Source organism: Camelus dromedarius, chromosome 8, assembly GCF_036321535.1.
Source record: "Camelus dromedarius isolate mCamDro1 chromosome 8, mCamDro1.pat, whole genome shotgun sequence".
NCBI classification, from domain to species: Eukaryota; Metazoa; Chordata; class Mammalia; order Artiodactyla; family Camelidae; genus Camelus; species Camelus dromedarius.
In genome coordinates this window covers 54567813-54590680 of record NC_087443.1, presented here as the reverse complement: position 1 = coordinate 54590680, position 22868 = coordinate 54567813, and the positions used below count along the sequence as shown (strand labels likewise).

The 22868-nt window shown below is 48.2% G+C and overlaps 1 protein-coding gene across 49 annotated transcripts in view; it reads left to right on the top strand.

Moving 5' to 3' along the window:
- The first annotated feature begins 3473 nt into the window (after positions 1 to 3473).
- SORBS1 (sorbin and SH3 domain containing 1) overlaps positions 3474 to 22868 on the top strand; it is a 208052-nt gene continuing 188657 nt past the window's right edge. For 28 of the 49 annotated variants that reach the window (XM_064488240.1, XM_064488262.1, XM_064488248.1 and 25 more), the window contains exon 1: positions 3480 to 3584. The gene's annotated coding sequence lies outside the window, so the exon portion shown is untranslated. Of the gene's footprint in view, positions 3585 to 22868 lie in introns of all 49 variants that reach the window. The other 21 variants (XM_064488241.1, XM_064488239.1, XM_064488284.1 and 18 more) reach the window with 2 other exon arrangements.

The following is a 22868-nucleotide window of genomic DNA, read 5'->3' as shown; positions in this document are numbered from 1 at the left end:
GAGCAGACACAAGCCAGGACCTCATGGAATTTACAGTCTGGTGGGGAGAGAGAATGAGGAATAAGACTGTGCACATATATACATGAGTTCTTACCAAATATGGTAAATTCCACGGGAAAGGAATAAATGAAGTGCTGTAGGGCTGGAGAGCAGAGAGTGCTCACATTTCCTTGGGGAACCAGGAACGAGACCATATGGTATAAGAGAATGATTGGGATGAGAGTGAAAAGCCCCGAGTTTTACTCCAGTCTCTGTCACTGATACACTAATAAAGCCTCGGTATTTCTTCTCCTCAGGACAGGCCACATGATTTGTAGGGCTCAGTTCAAAATGAAAATGGGGGAGGGGGGACTTGTTCAAAAATGAAGAATTTAAAGATTGTGAGAGCAAAGCAATAAACCGAGTGTGGGATCCTTCCCAGCACAGGTTGCAACCCCATGAAGCTGGCCTGGGCCTCAGCTATCTTGGGAGTTACCCTTTGGGAGGTAGGAAGTCAGGTCTCACCAGCGCCTCGCACAGAGCCTGAGGCTCAGATGAATCAGAATGACTGGAGACAACTGGGAATTGACACAAGTATGCCTGACGATGTCTTGGGCTGCTTTCAGTGTTAGAATATTATTAGACCATGGTTCTGAACACTTCTTGGAGGAGACACTTGAGATGAGTCTTGAAGGATAGTGGGATTTTTCTTTTTTTTCCCTCCTTCCAGCATTTTCCTTCCAGCATTTTCCCTTTTATTTCATAAGCCCTAATACAGACTGGAACCAGCAGGGGAGTGCAACATTTGAGGCATGACTCAAACACTTAGGCCTCATTAAATATTCCCCCAGGCAGTTTCCCACTTACAGGGATGGCCTTGTTTTGCTTAGAGATCGAATCTTCACAGGTACAGTCAGGTTTTTCATTTTTAAATTATTTGGTTTTATTTTCATTGAACAAGTCGATCAATGTTTATGAAGAGAAAAAATCGGAAAGTATAAATGAGCAAAAAATAATGACTCATAATCCTACAAGAAATAGTTCTCATGGGATTGCGACATAAAACTAGTTTTCAACCTACTTTTCCATTCAGTAATATATTATGAGCATCTTTGTGTGTTAATGAATCACCACACTTCTTCATTTTTCATGGCTGTATGATATTCTGTCATGGTTGTACTGTAATTTTCTAAACCAATCCACTCATATTGAACATCTGGATTGTTTTAATTTTTTTTTTAACTATTCTAAGTGGTGTTCTCCTGAATTTGCTGGGTAAGCAACTTAGTTTCTTTAGCCCTTATTTTCCTCCTCTTTGAATAAACTCAAGATAACAATAGCACTCCCTTCTGGGGTTGCTGTGTGGTGTCAGTGAGTGAATGCGCATAAAACTCTTAGCATAAATACAGTATAGTGCATAGCAGACTAGACATGCTGGATACAGTCAGCCCTCCACATACACAGGTTTTGCATCTGCGGATTTAACCAAATCGAATTTGATCAACTTTGATTTGCAGTTGGTTGAATCCGCTGATGTGAAATGCGCCGATTTGGAGAGCAGATTGTAGTCCTTGTACTACTCCATTTTAAATAAGGGACTTGAACATCTGCAGATCTTGGTATCTGCGGGGCCTCTGGGAACAAATCCCCCCACAGGATGAACATATTAGCCATCTTACTACTTTGCAGGCCCAAGAGGAACTGTCTCGCCTAGATTGTGAAGTAAGTCAATAGTAGAGTATGGGAAACTGGACTCCTAGTCTAGTGTTCTTTGCAGAACAGCAGGATGAGCTGCAATTCACGGGAAGCTTAGGCTGGGGGCTCCATAGATTGAGTCATTTTCTAGTGATTTCTTGTCTCCTCGGTTGTGGAATAAGCCCCTAGGCAGTTAGGAGAGTTCTAATTTTTTTTTTTTTAAACACAGCAGAGGACAGCAGGTGCTCAGCAAAGACTTGTCACTGTTCATTGACATCTAAGAACCTTAGCAGATGTGTTTCCCATCAGCTTGTGCCATCATCAAAGCCTTTCTTTACTTCACACACTCAGCCTGTTAACTGGGAACGTGCTCTGGCTGAAGATTCTGGCCGAGGGCAGCTGACAAAAATCTCTTGTGTTCAGCCCAAGGAATGACCGCCCCACCTTCAGGTTTGCCCCAGGAATGTGGGAAGCTAGGTGTGGAGGGAGCAAGTTCCAGGTCGGTTACTTGCTGGCTCGGTGACCTTGGGCAAGCAGTTTCCCCTCACGGAGTCCCCTGGTTCTTTTCTGTAATACTGAGGGGGTCTGGAGGAGGTCAGGATGGTAGTACAGTGGTTAGCTCTGAATCCATCTAGCAAAGTACTCTTCTCTCCACTTGCACGGGAACGTGCTTTGTTTTATCCACTCTACTTTCCACATTGCAGATAATCTTGTTTCTTTATTTGCTTGTTTATTTGTCTGTCTTCCTCACCAAAATGGAAGCTTCATGAGGGTAGGGGTCTTGTTTGTTTTATTTTTGGCAGTAATGGGAGGGCCCAGCATATGCCTGCCAGTGAGCCAATGAATAAACCGGCTGAATGAATGGAATCTCAGAGCCTGAGTTCAAATCCTGATTGTACCGGTTTCTGTGTGACCTTGACCAAGCCATTTAATCCACTTCAGTTTTCCCACTTGAAAAATTTGGATTAGTAACAATATAGTAGCATAAAACTATGAGGATCAAATGAGAGAAAAACTAGGAAGCATGAAGCATACTGGCTTGTATACAGATAATAATGACAGTAGTAAAATTTATGTAGCCAGTGGGCCAGACACAGATCTAAACGCCTTACATACATTAACTATATTAATCTTCTGTATGTCTTACGAAATAGACACTTTAGCGATTTTCAAGATGAACAAACTGGGGGACAGGGGTTAAGTAAGTTACAGGCACTCAACACAGGTTAGCAGGTTTTTTTGTCTTTTAACACCTTTATTGTGGTATGATTCCTGTACAGTAAACTACACATATTTCAGGTGTACAATTTGATAAATTTTGATAGATGTATATACAACAATGAAACCACCAGCACAATCAAGACAGCTAACATTTCCATCACTCCCCAAGAGGTGCAAATTTCGAATTCTCTGTTGGTTATTTTTTAATGCCTAAGGTTCCCTCCCAGGTCCCCGTGGGCGACCCATTTGAAGGACCAGAAGGCGCACCGGGCCAGTCTCCCGCCCAGCCCCGGGTGGGCCCGGACCGAAAGGGTTACTGGGACCGCGCGCTTGTTATCTGTCGGAGGTCCGCGGGTCCGCGGGTCCGCGGGCCCGCGCACCCGGCTCACAATGCCGCGGGGCGGGGGCGGCGGGGCGCTTCCTCGCCTCCCATAGGCACACACGCCCCTTCCTGTCGAGGCCCGGCCCGGCCCCGCCCCCTATCACCGCCCGGTGCCTGGGCGCCGCGGGAGTGGACGGTTCCAGACGCATGCTAATAAGGGGGCGGGCACGGCAGCCTATTGGCCAGCTGCGGAGTGTCGGTGAAGTCAGCGCCGAGTCCCAGAAAAACAGAGCGGGGCCAACAGCAGCGTGTAGTGCGAGTGGGGCAGGACGCGCGCCGGCGGCCCGCCCGCCCGGAGACCCGCAAGGTAAGCCCGCGCTAGCCACCCGCCGGTCTGCGCTCGCCGGATCGGCGGCGCCAGCGCCGGGGGCGTGCGCCGGCCCGGCCCCCGCGGGCGGCGCCTTTGTTCCGCACTCGGAGGAGGCGCGTTTAAAGGGCCAGCTGTTGGGAGGACTTGGGGGACCCCCTCCCCCAGAGCATCCCCAGTGATCACCGGGAAAACCGTGGCCCCTCTCGGCCGAACCCTCCTTCCTGCTTGTTTGGTGGATCCCCAGTCTTTAAAGGAAAGTTCCCCAGGGTGCGGGGGTTTCGGGGGGTTCCAGTTTTTGGGTGTTTTTCCGTGGGTAGGGGTACGTGCGATCATGGCCTCTGCTGGGAGAGAGCGTCCGCCTGTTTCAGGCTGCCTGCAATATGGGTGGGTGGAGGAGACATCAGAGCCTGGGTGGGTTTGCGCTGTAAAGTGAAACTACCGAGGAGGGGCTCCTCTGCAGCAGCCAGAGGAAGAAGGAGGAAGCGAGCGGCGGGATGGAGGCATCTCAGGTGTGTTCATTCATCAGCATCCCTCTGGAGAAGAGGGCGGCGGAAGGGGCGCAAGGACGACCGATCTGGCCTAGAACCCGCCGGAATGTGCGAGTACGTGTGTGTGGGTGTGTGCGGATGTCTGTCTGTCCGTCCGTCCGGGACGCCGGTGCCTGCTTATCCATGTTCCTTCATCCGCCAGAGTGATTGGCATCATCTTGCTAGCCAGCTCATCACCAAGATGGACAGAAAGCAAGTCCTTTCTCCGAATTGCTCGGGCATCCTGGGCTCTCCTTTGGCGGCTTTCCGAGGTGGCTTCCTTGATAAGCGCTAGCGCCATTCAAGATAGAGGGAAAAGGAGGCTTGAAGTCATTACGCTTCTTTCACGGGGAATGTGCTGTCGAATTCTGCATCCCCGTGCATCCGCTGTCGTAAGATGGCTTTGAAATTCACCAGTGCATGCTTTCTTCAGGCAGACAGAATTTATTACGCTATTTCATTGATACATAAAAGCAGAAAAAATCCCACTGAGCGAGGCTCGTTTTATCCAGACCCTGGATTTTCCCAGCATGTTCTGGCTGAGTCTTTGGATTTTTGTTTTAAACTGAGCTCTGGGATGCCCCTGTTGTCACAGGGCCGACCTGCTGAAATTGCCTGAATTGATTTCACCCTCAGTAGGAGGGAGGTTCATTTAGAGACATCATGGAACCTATCTGGCATGTCAGGCCTCTGACATCCTCCTCTCCTTGTGCCCTTTTCTCTCCTTAATGAAGGCAAGGAAGGGCTTTTCTGTCTCAATGCGACTCCTTGGTTTTTGAGATCCTTTGGATTCAATTTTGTGCTTTTGATTGGCAAGGTGGTGTGGTGGTGATAGAAGAGAGGGGGGTGGATTAAGAGTGGGATGGGCAGCAGATGGGGACTGCAGCATCAGTGACAGGAAACACACACTGGACATTTGGGGACTCCAGATCTACAGCCCTTAGAGACATTGGTGAAACAGTCAATGGTTGTCTGTGGAGTGAGTGGGGGGGGGAAGCTCTGAGGGAGGGGTGGAGGAGGGGGAGGATGCTGCCAGCAGTTTTCTGCCCCACCCTCTTGATGCTGCCTTAAATAGCTCCTTGCCATCCATGCTCTGAAGTCTCAGACTCTTGGCCTGAGGGGATGGCAGGGAGGGGTTGGTCTGTTGGTACCTCTGCCCAGGGCGCTGTTAGAGTGGATGGTTAGGAAAGGGTGCATTCTCCAAGGGTTGCAGAGAGCTCATTTCTCTGCTGGAGGGCGCTGAGATGAACTAGCTGTGGTATCTTCCTGGCAGGGTATTAGCAGCTGAAAAGAGATGCTTTCTACCCCATAGGGTGAAGAGCTGGGAGGGCACTGTCATGTCTGCTTGACACTTACCCACTATGGGTCCTTTCGTCCTCTCGCCTGCTTTCTTTTATTCTAGTTGGAGAATTTCTATGAACTTTTCTGAAGGTACTGGGAGGGAATATTGGGAGGTGAGGTAGGAGTTATGGGAAAGGATGAACAGATGCTTCTTATTGGCAGAACAAAGAACAGTGTGGCTCTCCCCTCATCTCCCCTCTTCAAAATAGAGTTCCACATAGATAGCAGAGGATGGGGTTTTCTCTGCAGAGAGTGAATGGGCAGGAAAGAAAGCTAGTATGAGGCAGCATTGGTCATCATCTGGTCACCCAAACTTAGCTCTGGACCTTTCCAGACATGGAAATAGATTTGCTGTAGAGGGCACTCACTGGTAATTCGGGATTTAATCTGTCTCCCAGAAAAAGGAAACGGATGGTCTCAAAAAGCTTTGGTGGAGGTGCTCTGGACCAGAAGGAGAACAGCTGGCTTTGATCCTAGCCACCAACCTGCTTTGGGCCTTGGGCTAGTGGCTTTTGCTCTTTGGGCCTGTGTCCTTGTTGGGAAAGTGGAGGGCTTTGGAGCGGATAGTTTTCTAGGGTTCCTGACAGCACTGCTGTTCTTAGATTCACAAATCCAGTTTGTAATGGCATTTCTAGATTCTTTTCTGTTTGCTAAGTTGATGTTAAATTCACAGTATGCTTGATGGCACGAAAGAAGCGTTCTAAGACTCAAGCTTCTGTTGGATTCAGATTCATCTGTTCCTTGATTAGTGTGATTTGTGAGGTTTTACTGTATCCAAATGATTCAGAGCTGGAACAGCCCAGAGTGAAAGACACAGCCCCGGGGAGTGGGGTGAGTGGTTGGGGATGACAATACTGAGGAGATGGAATTTCTATACTTCACTCTCTCTTCCTGTGTATGTTTAACTCACTGCTTTCTTTATGGTTATACAGGTGAATGATTAGGTATTTTGAACCTGAGAGTCAGAATAGACCTCTGTGATTGCCAGGTTCAACATTGCTCATGGAGGAATTCGGTGGTTTGGCCTTTTGTTCAAGGTCACAGCTAGCAAGATGCAGTGCTAGGGAAGGGACCCAGGTGGATAGAGTCTAGGTCTCGTGTCCTAGGTGTATCTCTTAAGCCTTCTTGTCTTCTGAGAGAAATGATGCTAAGATAGGGTAGAAAAAAGCAAGAAGAAATTAGGGAGAGGTTGGAGAAACAGACCTGGTAGGAGGCTGTGGGCAGGTCAGGTAAGGAAGGAGAAAACACAGACTCCAGGCTTTGAGGAAGAAGGGATGGAGCTGGAAGGGAGAGGGTCTGACAGCTGTGAAATCGCAGGTTTCTGCAGCCCTTAGAGTGAAACAAGTAAGGAGAGGCTTGGCTTAGACAAGGGTTGGGGCTGGTGGACAGAGAGTCCAGTCTCAGGCTGGGAGTGACTTGGAGTCCCCTTGGGATCTCTCTGTTGACCCTCAGACTGCGGTGTGTGGTTGAGGCTGATTCTATTTCAAGGCCAACTGAGGCCTTTGGAGTCAGTGGAGCAGGCAGAACTTAAACATGTGGAGAGTCACGTGTGCTGGAGTGATGCTGGAGAATGCTGAGGTGGGAACCAGTTCTGCTGAAGTTCCAGTTTTTAAATTTTTCTTTTAAATGCAAAACTAAAAAGAGTTTTCCATGGAATTTCTTTTCAAATCAAACAGCATTTTCTCCTCTGGCTCTCGTCAATGCTTTGTCCTTTTTTTAAAATTGTGTTTTATGTGATAGAGTTTCATGCATTCCCTTTCCAGAGGAGATACTTGGAGATGACTGATTTACTGAACTGTAGCTCATCTGGAGGGAGCTTCTGGGTTATGACCTGAGCTAAAGCCTCGGAATTTTTCAATGAGCAATTGAAGAGCTGTGAACAGTGGTTAACCAGCTCAGTAACCATTCAAAGGCAAGGATAAAAGGTGATAATACTTTGAAATCTATACCCCAGGCCAACAGCTGGCCGTGTACAATGTAATTTACTTTGACCTAGGCAGTGTCTCTCTGGATCCTTGAGTTGTGTATGGTTTCACATTTGTGTCTGTGTGTCCCTGTGTCTCACTGTCTTCTCATCCTTTTTTTTTCCCACATCTCCCCCTATACATTCCTTTTTCTTTCCTCCTATTGTACCTTTCTCTTTGCCCTCCTCCCCCATCCTTTGTTTACTGTCAATAACATAGCTCCATAATGTATTATATTATTCAAATTTCATCTTCTCTGTACTTAATATGAAATCAGTTGAGTGCATTTTTTTGAATGTGTGTGTATATGTGTTTTACATGACAAACAAACAAACCAAACCCAATTAAATTGCTTTTTACTTCTGTGTGGCCTTCCATTGATTTTTCTCCCCTGCTCCTCTTCTGTGGTCAGCTGTGGCCCTTTATAGAAAAAAAAAATTTCCCAGCTCACTGTCATGTGGTTATTATTGTTTTTATAACAAAAACAGCTACAACAATAGAAAAAGTTTCCACCCCTTTATTGTGGACACAAGGGACACCCTCTCCCAAGAGATGTGCCCTATTTCTTGACTTCCTTCCATGGAAAGAGTGTCTGCAGTGGATTCTCTAACAGAGGCCCATACTGTAAGGGGTTGGGGTGGGGGGAAGCTGATGGTCTTGCTGGGGTTTTTGTCAGTGATTCTGGTAATGCTTAGACTGGAGGTTTGAGGGGAGATGGGTGGGCTTATGGCCAAGAGAGGGCATCTAGGAAAAATTCATCCTAGTGCTTTTTCTTTATTTCCCCAGGCTGAGCTAATCCACCTGGCAGTAGCAGGGTCCAGACCCCTTTGGAAAAGAATGAGATGCTTCTCAGCTTTCCCATTAGTGTTGGGGACCCAGGCAGTGTCTTGTGGTGACACAGGGAAGTACTGACAGGTTGCTGGTGTGAAGCCCCAGGTGCTTTGATGGAAGCATGCCGTAGCGCTTTAAACTTTCTTCTGACTCTTATTAGTGACAGAGAAGATTGGGTCTAGATGCTCAGTGGTCTGGGTGGTTTAGTGTCTAAAGTGGGCCTCTCAAACAAGAAGTCGCCCTGAAGTCTCCAGTTATGTTCAAAATTCACATGAATTTTGTATTTTGTTCTATAGTACGTCTGTGTCAATTTTAGCATTAAAGTATGTAAAATGCCTTACTGTTGAGTACAGTCGATGATCCAGAAAAATGTGTTGGTCTTGGGTCCTCACTTGGCCGTGCCCGTCCTGAGTACGTGCAGCAGGTCCTGTGCCCCAGCCAGAAAAGCCAGCAGCGCAGCAGGCATCAAACCTGTGCTGTTGGGAACTGCTCGCCCAGCCTTTCCTGCTGGCTCTGCCAGACCCACTGACGTCCCAGGCGTTCAGAACTCTTCCAGGTTCCCCCTGGTCTTTGTTCCCTCACCAAGGGCCTCTTCCTCCTTTGCCTGGCTGACTCCCACTCCTTTCAGCCGCCCCTCACATCTCAAAGAGGTGCGTTCTCTCTGTGTTTGCCTTTCAGCAATAGCTGGTTGCCTGTCTGTCTTTTCTACCAGATTGTGAGATCTGGCAAGAGAGAATTTGTTTTTCATCTCTCTTCAAATTAAATTTTAATTTGTATCAGAGTCATATATATACATACACACACACAGACATACGTATATAGATGGTTTTAAAAGTCATATAACACTGCAAGACTTATAAAGAAGGCTGTGTCACTCCACATCCTGGTGATCCACTCCCCAGACTTAGTCACTGAATATGATTCTCTGTTGCTGCAGTAATAAATTACCACCAATGCAGTGACTTAAAGCAACACAAATTTATATTTATATATATATAGTTCTGTGAATTAGAAGTCTGAAAATGGTCTCACTGGGCTAAAATCAAGGTGGTAGCAGGGCTGTGTTCCCTCCCGGGAAGAATCTGTTTCCCCTTGCATCTTCCACTTTCTGGAGGCCAACTACATTCCTTGGCTCATGGCCCCCTTCCAGCATCTTCAAAGTCAGCAATGGCTGGTTGAGTCATCCCAGGCATCGCTGGCCTTCTGACATAGTCACATCTTCCTGACTCCTTTCTCCTTATTCTTCCCTCTTCCACTTTTAAGGATGCTGGTGATTATGTGGGGCTCCCCTGGATAATCTAGGATAATCTCCCTGTTCTAAGTTCATTTGATTAGCAATCTTAATTCCATTTGCAACCTTGATTCCCCTTTTCTGTGTACCATGTTTATGGGTTTGGGGATTAGGATATGGTCATCTTCATCTTTGAGGAGCCATTATTCTGCCTACCGTAGCTGCTTCCAGCCCTTTTAGCTGTTTCTCCTGATAGTGCTGTTGTCCTACGGTGGATTAGGGGAGGCCCTATTCCCCTCCCCTCTCCTCGCCTCTTCACATACTTCCTTTCCTTCCTGTCCTCCTCCTGATGTGGTTATGTCACAGGTTTTGATTACACTGATAGGCAATACTTAGATCATTTTGACCGTGTAGTGTTCATGGCTGAGCCTTTTGGTTGTACTATAATGAATTCCTTTCTTGTACATCTTTTTTTGGACATTAATAGTTGCTTTTTTTCCTGCCTATTTATTTAGTTTCCTTTGTACTTATTACTAATTCCCAGAGTTTCTGATAGCATTTTAAAACATCTCTACTTTCTAACACATTTTGATTTTGTTACAATTTTCTTCCCTTGGAGACCTCCCTCCCAGAGGCCTCCATCCCTCTCCTATATTCTGGGCTGATTGACCTCTAGGCCTAGGGCATGACTCACCCTGGGGATTCCCTCACCTTGCTCTGAGTTGAATCCTCTGTGTCCAACTTCTTGATTTATTCCTCAGGAGTTTCTGAGAGAGGGTCTGTGCAAGTTGATCTTGTCAAACTTGTGTGTCTGAACTGTTTTTATTCTGCCTTCACACTTGGTTGGTGGTTTGATTTGTCCAGAATTTTAGGTTGAAAGCCAGTTCCCCTTAGAGTTTTGAAGGCATTGCTCCACTGTCTCCTCTGTTCTGATACTGATGTCAACATTTGGATACCATTCTGATTCTTGATCGCTTATGGGTAAGCTGCTTTTTTCTTGCTGAAAGTTTTAGGATCCTCTCTCTTTCCTGTATATGGATTGTTCTTGCTTTAAAAATTTATCGTGCTGGGTCCTTTTGATCTGAAGACCACATCCTTCAGCTTGGGGACATTTTCTTGTATCTTTTTGTTAATTTCCTTTTCTCCACTTTGTGTTTTGTCCTTGGAACTCCTATTAGTTGAATGTTGGACATCCTGGGCCGAGTTTGTACTTTTAAAATCTCTTATTTCTTGTTTTCCATTTATTTTTGTTTCACTCTCTGAGAGACATCATCAGCTTTATCTTAATAACCCTTTTGAATTTTTTATTTATGCTTTCATGGTTTTGCATGAAATGTTTTACTTTCCAGAATTTCCTAGTTCTCTGAAGGCTGACTTTTCTTTCTTTTTTAAATAGCGTCTTGTTTCATGGGTGCAGTAAGTTCAGTTATATTTGTTTTGTTTTATTTTTTGGTGTTTTTCTGCTTTCCCTGCATTGTCTTTGTTTCCTCCAAGTCCCTTTTTCTGCTGCTTCTGGTTCTTGTATTTCCCATTAGAACTGTCCTTCCATGTATGCTGATCCTTGACTGTTTACATTTTAAGAGTGGATGCCAAATGCTTTTGGGCATCTGTGCAACAAGGAAGGGGCTTGTGAACCTTGTAAGGTGATCCAGCAGGGAACCCCTCTTTTTTTCCACTAGGAACACCTCGATGTCAGTGCCTGTAGCTCTTTTCTCTGGAGATAGTAGGTTTTTCCTGAAGAGGAGTTTGCCTAGGGGTGTAACAGCCTGTTCGTTGCTTCTTCTGGGAGCCTCGATGGGGAAGGAGGCTGGGTACCCTGTTTAGTATGCAGACTTTCACTCAATCCATCTGTGTTCTGAAATTTGCCAACCCCTTCCCCACCTCCCTCAGCTGCGTCCCTCCCTCAGCTGTGTCTGAATCCACAGTCTCTGCTGTAATTTGCCTGAACAGTGAACCTCCACCTCCTGCCGGCTGAGAGAGGGAGAGGTCACCAGACCGAGCAGATTGCAGGCGGGACCCTGGAGTCTGATTGCCCCTTGCACCAACATCTAGCAGGCTCCCCTCTTTCTAGCCCCCTCCTGCTTCTCCCCTCACAATCCTGGTGCCTCCCGTTCCTGGCACTTTTGTTTCTGGGGCATAGGTCACCATTCATTCCCCTACTTACCCTTAGCAGAGCAGATGAAGCAGAAACCTGAATCAGCTACCACATGGCAGTCGGTGCTGTCTTCCAGAGTTCTGCTGACAAATCTTGTCTGCTGTTGTCTCCTTTCCATTAAAAAACAAGTTTCTCTACTGTCCTTTTTGTGGGGTTCTTGGAGAGAGCAGAGATAAATACGTGTGTTTATCATATTTATGATATGTGGTTTGCTTCATCTCTTCATCCAAGCCTTTAAACAGGTGCCTGATATATAGTATATTCCCCAGAAATGTTTGTTAAATGCTTGGATGCATGCTTCTTAGATGGTATGCAGACAGTTAATCATCAGATTTCAAGAGAGTCCCAAACATACAATCATACAAAAAACATACAAAAATAAATCCGTTGTTTATTCTGAGATGATGTCATAACGAGCAGCGAGCAGATCCTGCCCCTCTCCCTGTGCAGTGTCGGACAAGAAGCACTGTGAGATGGTCTGATAGTGATGAGGCTCAGGTGCTATCTCCAGGCCCATCACTAACTACCTGGGTCACCTTGAGAAGTCACTTAACCTGCCTGGGTTGTGGATTCCCCAGCCTTCGAGGGAGCTGTTGGTCAAGATTTGATTCAGGTCACTGCACTGAGTGCCTGCTGTGCTCAAGGCCAAGTGCAGGGTCCCTCCAGGTAGCTCTTTAGCTCAGTGTTTTGTACATGTGTTTGTTCCGGCATGTGTCGCAGTGAATTGGTCATGTTTGGTTTCTGTGTCTTTCTCTTGATCGTAGCTCAGTGACTCGCACAGGGTAAGTACTCTGCAAATTTGACCCGTTACTCTTTTTAGACTGTAGGCTCCTTGGAAGGGCTAGAGCTGTCTTCGTATCTCCTGTGTCTTCCACGGCCCTTGGCCCACAGGAGATGTGTGGAAAATGTTAGATTTGTCCACTTAGAAAGAGTACATCAAGGAAATATGAAAATGGAATTTGCTCTGCCAGGATCCCCAAACCTTGCTTGGAGAACAAGGCCTCACTCGTTGGGAGCTGTTCTTTTCCCGACTTACTTATGGAGGTGGGAGGTGGGGGCTTGAATGTGTTAGGTCAGCGGAGAGAGCAGTTCTGGGCCGCAGCCCTGACACTAAAAAAGTTGTTCCCACCAAACAGATCAGGTCATATAGTTATTTAATCAGCCCCCACAGTGTTACGAATTAAGATTGGACTCATCCTAAGAAAATGAATTACAGATATAATCCTGTGTTTGCAGTGTTTTAAACTGTTTAAGTGCTTTTTCATAACTTGTTTTGGTTTTCCCAGACCGGTGAGCTAGTGTGCCAGGACTAGTAAGTAGAAATTTCAGGGAGACAGACATAGCTCCATAGAACTTTTAGAAGCTGTTGTTCCAGAGCTTTTCATCTTGAGAGCTCCTCCCTCCCATACTGCTTTGGAAGGCCTGAGCTCCTTGTCAGGCTGAGGTTAGATGTGCACTAAGCAGGGAACCTGCCGAGCCAATGCTTATGTGGTGATGAAGTCATGTTAGAGCACCTGAAAGGTCCTTTGCTTTTGATTTGTTGGACAAATAGTTACTGAGCTCCAGCCATAGATGGGGGTCTGTGCTGGGCTCTGGGAGTATAGTGGTGACCAAAGAGAAACCACACCTGCTGTCCTGGAGTTTATAGACCAGATATGGGCTTTCTGATATGGTAGACACTAGCCATGTGTGACTATTTGTTTAAATTAATTAAAATGAAATGCAATTTAAAATTCATTTTCTCTTTCTCAGTCACACTAGCCACATTTCAAGTGCTCCAGAGCCATGGGAGGCCAGTGGCTGCCACGTGGACAACACAGATAAAGAACGTTTCCATCACCTCAGGATGCTCTCTTAGTTAACGCTGGATTACAGGGCTCAGTCTCTGTTTCTAGAACAGGCTTCGGTGATTAGGCTTGTTTCCCAGTCGAGGCAGCCGAGGCACAGAGGAGCCATTTGTTTAAGGTTCCGTGGCTGGATGGGCCTGAGCTGGGAACAGATCTCTTATCTTGGAGCTTGGCTCTTCTCTCCCGCAGTGAGGTAGGGGCACAGAGAGCTAAGAGTGTGGTCCGTGGCCTCCCATCTTGGCTCTGCTGCTTCCTGGGGTAAGTTACTTGTCCGTGACTCCTTTGCCTCTCCTGTGAAATGGAGAAAACAGTAGTGTCTGCTTCACAGGTTTGTGCAAGACTGAGAACCGTGCCTGACACATAGCAATCACAGTCACACTGGTGGCTGTATTGAGAATGAGAAGGGGACAGAAGTTACTGTTGGAGTCAAGGGGGCATTTTCAGACAGGAAGACCATGGAGTTGAAAAAGAACACTGGCAGGTGAAGCTGTGTTTGGAGAGCTGACTGACCACCTGGAAAGGGACGCATACCTGAATATTTCTAAGCCAGGGGCTGCTTGGGTCACAGGAGTGGATGTGAAGATGCCAGCATGTTCCTGAAGCCCTCCCAGCCCCAACACTGGTCACTGGTGCTCAGAACCAGAGTCCTTTCGATGTCTCCTTCCTCCTGGTCTGCCTCTACCCACAGCCCCTTATCCTGTCCCCAGGCGTTCCTGTCCTCCCCAGCAGGCACTCAAGTTTGTTTCAGGTTCTGAAAGTAGGAAGGTTTTAGCGTGACGAATTGCTGGGGGTGGGGGTAGTGAGGACATTCTAGACATGCATGACCCATGTGGCAGGTACTAGAGAGAGACCAGTGATGGACCTGAAGTCAGGTGTGTAGTAATGACAGGCCCAGGCATGACCTTCGAGGAGTCTGTTCCTGCCAACCTGAATCCTCAACATGGCATAGAAAGACTGCCTGAGTACCAATAACCAATGATCAGGAGTACTGAGTACGTACCTTAACCTGTACCTGCCTCTGCCAATCTCAGTCCCATTTGGGCCATGACTTTCCATCATCATGGGTGATATTGTAGCTCATGGCAGCTATGACAGGAATGGGCACTTAGTAGGTCCTGGATGCGGAAACTCATTACTCATTTGTATAATGCCTTATACATCGATTATTAACATCTGCTATAAATAAATAGATAATTCATTTGCAGATTGCTCTTCTCCACTTAGAGTTGTCTTTAGTCAGGGCAGATCCAGTGTCAGGTGACTATTTCCTGCCAACACGGAATGTTAGTCAGGGGTTGTAGTTGCTGATAACAAATTAACAGGAGACAAAAGGGGGAACATTTTCATGGTACCTTGCCATTAGGGAATCTTTCCAAGGCTGCTGTAATGTAAACACTTCTGACTCGTCTGTGCTTGGGCCTCTCTTTATAGACAGTGCACACAGGAAGCAGGATCTGGAAGCCAGGGATGAGGTAAGAAAGGCTGGAACTGGATCTGGGAGATCTGAGTCGCTGCCCCAGTGGCCTGGGCAGTGGGCTTGAGAGCAGGCCAGGGATCTGGGTAGAAAAGCCAAGAAGGAACTGGGCTGCTGTAAGCAGGACAGAATGAATAAGGCTTTGGAGAAAGCAAAATCCCAGTAGGGACAGAAAATAGAGTAGCTGGAGGAAGCCGGGACTTGGGAGAGCCCGGGGCCTAAGCAGGGTTTGGTGGTGGTCGCCAAAACTCGGGCTGCCAGGCCCGTGAGCCTGCTCCCAGGCGGTCTCAGGCCTTGAGGACTATTTTGTGCTTGCTTTGTGGGGTCTTTATGTTGGACATGGTACAGTAGTGAGCCAGCACTGGCAGGTGTGAGGGTGCGAGGCCCCCCAGGAACCGGGAAATGTTAGTCATGCCTGAGCACTGATAGAAGATACGGCGCCTCTTCAAGACAGCTGCCGCAGGAGGGGGCCCTGCAGCCCGCCAGCCTGCATTACAACCCACGGGCTTGGTTTTATCTTTAATTATTAAAGTCATGGCTGTTGAAACACTCACCTGAAACATTTTTGTAAATAATTTTCCCTTCTTGGGGTCAAAAGAGCTCCAGTAGGGAAGGGGTTTTGTGGCTGTGGTTCTGGGCCCCCCAGGTTGCTCCCTCAGGGAACATACACCTGGGCAACCAGAACATCCAGAGGATGCCCTTGACCATGGATGCCCACCTCTGGACTTTCTTGCAGATTGGCGTTTATTTTGCATAAATCCTTAATTCAAGGAGTATAGAGTTTTCCTTTCCATTGTAGACAAGGAAGAAGCTGTGCTGTTGGAAGATGTAAAATATTTAACACTCTCTTTAAAAAATTAAACTGCCCAGAAGCTTTTGATTGGTGGTGCCCATGGCAACATGCCTGGTTTTCAGGAGCGTCTTCCTGTGGCTTTTAAAAGGGCTCCTCAGGAGGGATGGGAGGGGACTGGCTGGGAGGCAGAGGGCCCGCCTGCCCAGCCTAGATCAGAGGCTGGGCAAGTAGCAGGGATGAGTGACGCCTTCAGGGAGACAAAGCTGGGGGCAGTCTGTTTTGATGAGTAGAGAGGATTAAAGTGGAGGAGGAGGACTTGCCATCCTTTTGGGGCTTGTTCATTCTTTTTGTTTTATTGGCCTCTGTTCGTCCCTGACACCTCCACGTCTCTGTCCAGCCTCAGGACCTTTGCTCATGCAGTTTCCTTAGCCTGGAGTACTCTGTCCTCCCTCAGCTGGTCAGCTCTGCTCATCCTTCAGATCCCAGCTGCAGCAGTGTGTTTTTGGGGAAGCCTTCTCTGACCCTCCAGAGCAAGTAAAACCTGCTGTTTGAGGCTGTCCTGATTCTGTGGATCTGGACAGAGCCTTCTTCATAGCATCTGTCTCAGTTGCTTTGTTAACACTTGTTTGGGAAATCACATCTGCCTGCCCACCCGCCAGTCTCTAGGGTCCATGACGATAGCAGCCAGGGCTTTTTCTTGTCGTCATTCTGTCCCCGGTGCCTAGCATGCACCTGGACCACAGGAGGTGCCCGCTGTCTGTGGAGCAGATTAATTCACTTATTAAGTTTTCAGTTCTGTCCCAGATTCTGAAAATACAAAGAGAATCAAACACCCCTGCTGTCCTCACAGAATTCCTGACCCGGAGCAGCGGGTGAGCTCTCAAGATAGCTATTGAAGGGCAGGGAGAAAATATTATCAGTGAAAGTTCTAGCTATTCTTTAACTCAAATAGGAGAAAGATGTAGCTTTTCTATTTATAGTAGTCCAGACTTTATAATTAACTTATAAGTAAATATGCTCAAAGCTGTCTTACTAATAGGGAGATACGATCAAAAGTTTGGTGACCACTGGTCTGAAGGGAGAGGCAGTAAGTTAGGGTGAGTACGGGATGTGGTAGGGGCCACACAGTGGGGGAGCTGGACCCAGACTGGAGAAGGGCATTCCTGATGAAGGCAGGGTGGCATGAGAAGGGCAAATACTTTAATAAGGCTGGAGTATAAGACAGGAGGGCCTACTGGATGTACCTCCTGGTGTTGGGAGGGACTGAGAATTGGGAATATGGAAATGGGTGAGACAGGGCCCTGTTTGCAGGATGGACATAGTAGGGACGAGAATTGTGCAAACGTATCTTAGGAGAGAGATAACCCAGGGAGTGCGTGGAATTCAGAAGAGGGTGATATTTTGGTTAGGAGGGGTCAGGCCTGGTCACGCTTTCACAGTCTGCCATGCCCAAGGCCATTGCAGAAGGGGAAGGAGAGAGAGCTGGGGACTGACTTCAAGCTGCTTTCACAAACCATCTCAGGGTTAGGCTTCTCTGTGACGTTCTCTTTCATCTACTCTTACCCTGGGAAAATTGTTACCTTAATGTGATTTAGACATGCCCCCTCCCACTGTGGACTATATTTTCTGGGTTACAGAATTGTATATGAACAAGAAAATGGTGTATGTAAGTGTGCATATTTGGTGTGTTCACTTACCTGTGTAATCATACACACTCGTTTCTTTTTAAGTCCCAGGGCTTGAAGTAATTATGTAATTGGAATCCACATACTGTGGCTAGATAAGGTGTAATTAAAGAGGAAAGCCTAATTTTGGAAGAATGATAAGAGGTCATTTGACTCACTCTGGGCCCAAATCCAATCTTGGAAGAACAGTAAGAGGTCAGTTGGATGTCGGAGCTTGAGGCCACCTGGGAGCCCAAACCGGCCTGTTGGACCGATTCTGTTTCAGTTCCCTGTGAAAGCTGTTCACTGAGCATCTTCTTGGTACAGGGTCTTGTAGGAGGCCCAGCTCGAGTAAGGAAGAGAAAGTCTGGATCTCAGGGAGGACATAGGGGATATGGGCTGAGGACAATTTGAAGGTCCTAAGCTGGAGATGTGAAGCTTCCTGGGGGTGGAGGGGGAAAGGTGGGTTGGGGAGGGAGTCAAGGTGGCATCTAAGATGTGCCTTGAAGGGGAAGGAGGGTTTCAAGGGCGAAGACAAGAACTTTCTAGCACCTTAGAGACACTCAGATAATGTTTGTGGAATGAATGCCAGGCGGAGGTGGGGGGTGGGAGGAACACGGCCAGGTTGTTAGGTGGCCACTTGCGGTTTGGCGAGGAGGTAGCGCTCACACAGCTCAGCAGTGCAGTAACGACACCAGGTCGAGGCCCTCAAGTCTGGAGAGGAGCCTTGAAGGACAACTGGATGGGGGAAGGGGGGAAGGGAAGACTGGCCAAAGGTGGGGAGTGGTATGGTCTGGAGAGGGAGATTATCCAGGAGAGAGGGGAGGGGCCCATGGGAAGCAGGGTGGGGCCAGGTGGGCCAAGGTCTCAATTCCTGGTCTTGGCAATAAGGAGGAGGAGAGGCCTGAGGCCAGGGAAGTAGCCGAGGTGATCGCGAGCTTCCCAGCCTGGGAGAATGGTGACGCTGGAGCAGGAGGGGTACCAGCTGGTGGGAAGGAGGGTGTGGGCAGCCGCTTGGTGTGTCTAGAGCCCAGAGACCCCTGTTCTAACCCAGCCCTGCCTCTGGCCGACCCGAGAGACCTTGGCCCGATTCCCTTATCTCCTGAGTTCTAGTTTTCTTCTTTTGGCGGGTGTGGTGGGGTGGCCACTAGGCATCTACCTCATGGTTCAAGCTCATCTCAGACAATGGAGTCATTTCAGTCCTAGGGCTCAGGCAAGGGGATGGGTCTGGGCTGGTGATTTGTGAATTTGTGAGGCCACCCCATGGAAGTGAGAGAAGAAACTGCATGTTCCTAGTCGCTGTCTTCCGGGAGTGGGCAGCGAGTGTGGGGGAGGGGCCCTGGGTGAGCAGGTTGGATGAGGAGTTGGTGGGGAGAGGGTGCTGTCCAGACTCTTAGTCAGGGTGGTAATGAGACTCTGACATAACCAGTGCATAAATTCTAAACCTGGACAATGTTGAGGTCACTGTTCTATTCTGGGGTGGAGTAGTGGAAGGGTTAATCTTCCTGAATTCACAGAAAGGGAATTCTCAGGGCAGAAAACTGGTTAACTCCTTCCCCTCCCTGTCCTCACCCCTCCCATCTTACTCCCCAGCCAGTCAAGGGAAACTCTGGCCTTGGACCTTTAGAAACACAGTCCATGCAGAGAAGGCTTCCTGACAGAGGAAGACTTGGACAGAGCCTTGGGAAAGGAGAGAAGGAGGGACTTTCCAGAGGAGAATGACATGGAGTTACATGACAAAATTTAAAATGGACAGTCCAGAAAGGAAGGCATCTGTTTTTTGAGTACCTCATGTGTATACCGGCTCTGTGCCAGGTCCTTTCATGATCTTTGTCTCATAATCTTTACATCAGTTCTGCCTCTGTTATCCCATTTTACAGATAAGGCAACAGGATTTGAGAGATGAACTAATTTACTCAGGTCTTTGGCTCCAACAGCAACAAATGCCATTTCTGTATTCTGCGAATACCATCTTCTACTGGCTCTCAGGAATGTAGGGATAAAAGGGAATGACTTGTCTTTATGACCCTTATTCCCAGTTAAGCACTTACTTAAAAGTGGGTCCAGCTGCCATCCGGGCTGCAGCATTCCCGTACAGCCGTATCTTAGAGCACACCAGGGTCTAAGCCCCTCATTTTACAGATTAGGAAACTGAGGCCCAGAAGGAGAAGGGATTTGCCAAGGTCAGGGGCCAAATGGGGATGAGAACCAGAAGAGTCTGCAGACTTGGGGACTTTTATGGCTCTTTTAAGGCCTCCCTTTGGAAAAGTTTGTTTTTAGACGACAATGGAAGCCTTTGTCTGGAGAGTTGGTCTGGATCTGAAAGGTTCTGTGTGTGTGTGAGTGTGTGTTTTCTTTCCTTCACTTTAACCTCAGGTGCCTTTGAACCAGCAGGAAGGATTCCTTAAGACCAAAGGCATCTGACAGGTGGAAAGGGCGTAGGAAGGAGGGGGAAGATCAGAAACCACAGAAATAGAAGACTAAACTCTAGGCTTGGCTAAAGGGAATTTTCCAGGTCTGTAAATAATCACTAATGCTTATTGAACCCTCACTGTACACATGATCTTTATGTGTCATTTTATGTAGCTGCTGTGGCCTCCACATGAGATAGGTGTTGTTTTATTGTTCCCATTTCACAGGTGATGGGACTAAGGCTCAAAGAAGCCTAACTTTGCAGAGTTACTGGGACATTGAGCCAGGCCTCCAACCCAGATCCTCCTGATCAAAAGCTCTGCCTTTATCCCCTGTGGGATTTTATAGGACTAGGAGCTCCAGGTGCCTGAGCACGTGGGGATGTGTGGCGCAGCACACTTAGGGAGGTCGCCCTTTTTTCAGTGGTTCTCAGCGGAAGCAGTTTTACCCGTGCAGGACATTTGTCCATATCTGGAGATATGTTGGTTGTCACAGTGTAGAGGGTGCTGCTGGCATCTGGTGGGTAGAGGCCAGTGTGCTCCTACAGGTCTTAGAACACAGGACAGCCCCACAGTCAAGAGTGACCCCCTGCAAATGCCAATGTGCCGACGTTCAGGACCCTGCCCATGGGGGACCTGGTTGTATTTTTATCTCAGGCACGGGGCTGGTGGAAGGCCATCTGCAGAACTTGAGTTGTTCCCTCACCTCCAGGGACTTGCATTGTGCCTTAATGGATGTTTGCAGTTTGAGCTTCTTGCTGGCTGAGCCCTGAGGGGCTGGCGTGGTGGTTGTGGTGGGTGGAGGCCAGCATGAAAAATTCCAGCAAAGCTGACAGGCCAGGGTGGCCCAGGACTGCGGACGAGCCACAGCAGGTGAGAGGTGGGTGGGGTCCATTCTGGCTGCTGCGAACCCATTTGGCTATTTCTGAGTGTAACTGAAATAGGAACTCAGATCCAACTAACAGTCTATTTTTTTTCCTTCGTAAAATGACTGCTACAACTCCTCACCATCGAAATGTCTGAGAAGGGGGTACACACATTGCAGACACACTTGGATGTGACCGTGCTGCTTGCCAAACTCCTTTGTTACTAGTTACTGTTTAAGCAAACTCTCCTCTGCCCGGGGTCACTTAGAGCAGAACTGCAAACACTTTGGGGGAAGCCTGGGGACCCATGGCCTTCACTTGAGCTTCTCCCAGCAATTTTATCTGCACGTGGCCGGTGGCTGAGCCCCACTCTCCTGAGGAAAACATCCACTGCCTGACCCCCACCCCCTCTTCCAGGTCAGACACAGGAACGGGGTGTGTGTCCTTGTAGCGGGTGGTATGCGTCACCAGGTAAGAGTGTGCCTCCGCAGCAGGCCTCCCTCTGTGACCCTGGTGCCAAGCTTCCCACCACAGCGCCTTTCCCCTGCTGGTCCCCCTTCCCCTCCGTCACCCAAGCCCTACCCCGAGACCTTCCCGAAGCTCTTTGGCCACTCCAGCTGCCAGGTCACCTCCCTCATCCAGATGCCGTCTGCATCAGGGACTCCTTGGTCATTTATCCAGTCATTCTCCTCTTCCTCTGTCACCTTCTGACCGCGCCAGTGGCCCAGTCACTCACTAGCTATGTGAACTTGGGTGAGTCACTTAACCTCTGGAGAAGCAACATAATGCTGAGCCAGGTGACCTCAGTTCCTTCCCAGCATCCGTGTCAAGTGAGAGGCACAGCTGTGGGACCTAGGGTGTTTCTCTAAGGTTGGTGGAAGTTCACGTTCCCCTTTGATCCTGTACAGATTCATGAGGAACTCGGAACTCATTGTAAGGAAACTGTCTTCAAACTACATAAGCAAACTTCTTTAATATTAATTCTTTATTCTGCAAATGTTTGTTCAGCGCCTGCTGTATCTAGAGGTGTGTGATGGGTCCAGCAGGGCTGTAAGATGGGTCTTACATAGCCTTCAAGGAGCCCACAGCCGTGTGGGGTAGTGGGTGTGTCCCTACAAAACCATAACAGAGTAGCCTCTCCAGCATATGGCCCTGTGTCCCTCCTTAGTACCAGCTATCACTATCACAGTTGTCTGCACACACACACACACACACACACACACACACCCCACACACATACCAAAGTTCCATAAGAGATGGAATTTTTTTCAGTCTCCTTCACATGCCTAACATATAACAAGCAGTGAGTATCTGCTGAATGAATGCAGTAAAGAATGGCACCATTTGACCTGGATTTTACAGGAGGGTAGGAGTGAGAGCTATATAGATGGGGCACTGGCCAGGGATGGGGCAGGGTGGAGGCAGGAGGAGGCAATGGCGTGAGCACGTGCACAGGGATGGTAGAGCCCAGGCATGCTGGGTAACTGCAGGTCCCTTGGGATAGGACCAGGCAGGATGCAGAAGGACTGGAAAGGTGAGTTGGGGCCAGAGGGTGAAGAGCCTTGAATTCAAGCTTATGTTAAAGGGACTAGGTTTACCCTACAGTAGGATGACCTCAGTTTCCCAGGGTGGCTTTGCGGGTTGCCCCAGTGTGATTATTAATAGTGCCCCCTTTCACTCTCAGGTGTCCTGTTTGGATGATAATCATACGGTCCCACGATCCTACAGGCTGTGTGGAGCCCTGAAGGGTTCACAGTGGGACATGGTCAGGCTGGCAGTGGGAAAGCCAGTGCCCACAGTGCTTGGTGGAGCCTGGAAACAGGAGATGAGACATCTCCAGGCCCAGTAGTTCAGGCTGGAGCCCAAGGAGCTGTGGTGACAACTAACAGGAGGAGATGGTCACAAAAGAGATGAAAAGCCGGAGTGACACCACACGTGGGCTCTAAGATGGATCCAAAGCGGCTTTTCCAAAGATAGACCCATTCTGAAGCCCAGGCATCCTGGAGAGGCGTTTTTCTAACTTGAAGTTACGACTGATAAGAAACCAGTGTACGTTGTGCCTGTTTCCTGAGCAATTAAAAATCAGAGAAGCTTCTTCCCAGCCTCCAAAACATTCTGGTGAAACACACTGGTATTCACTCTCCTAAACCCCAGCATTGTTCCTTGGAATTTAAAAT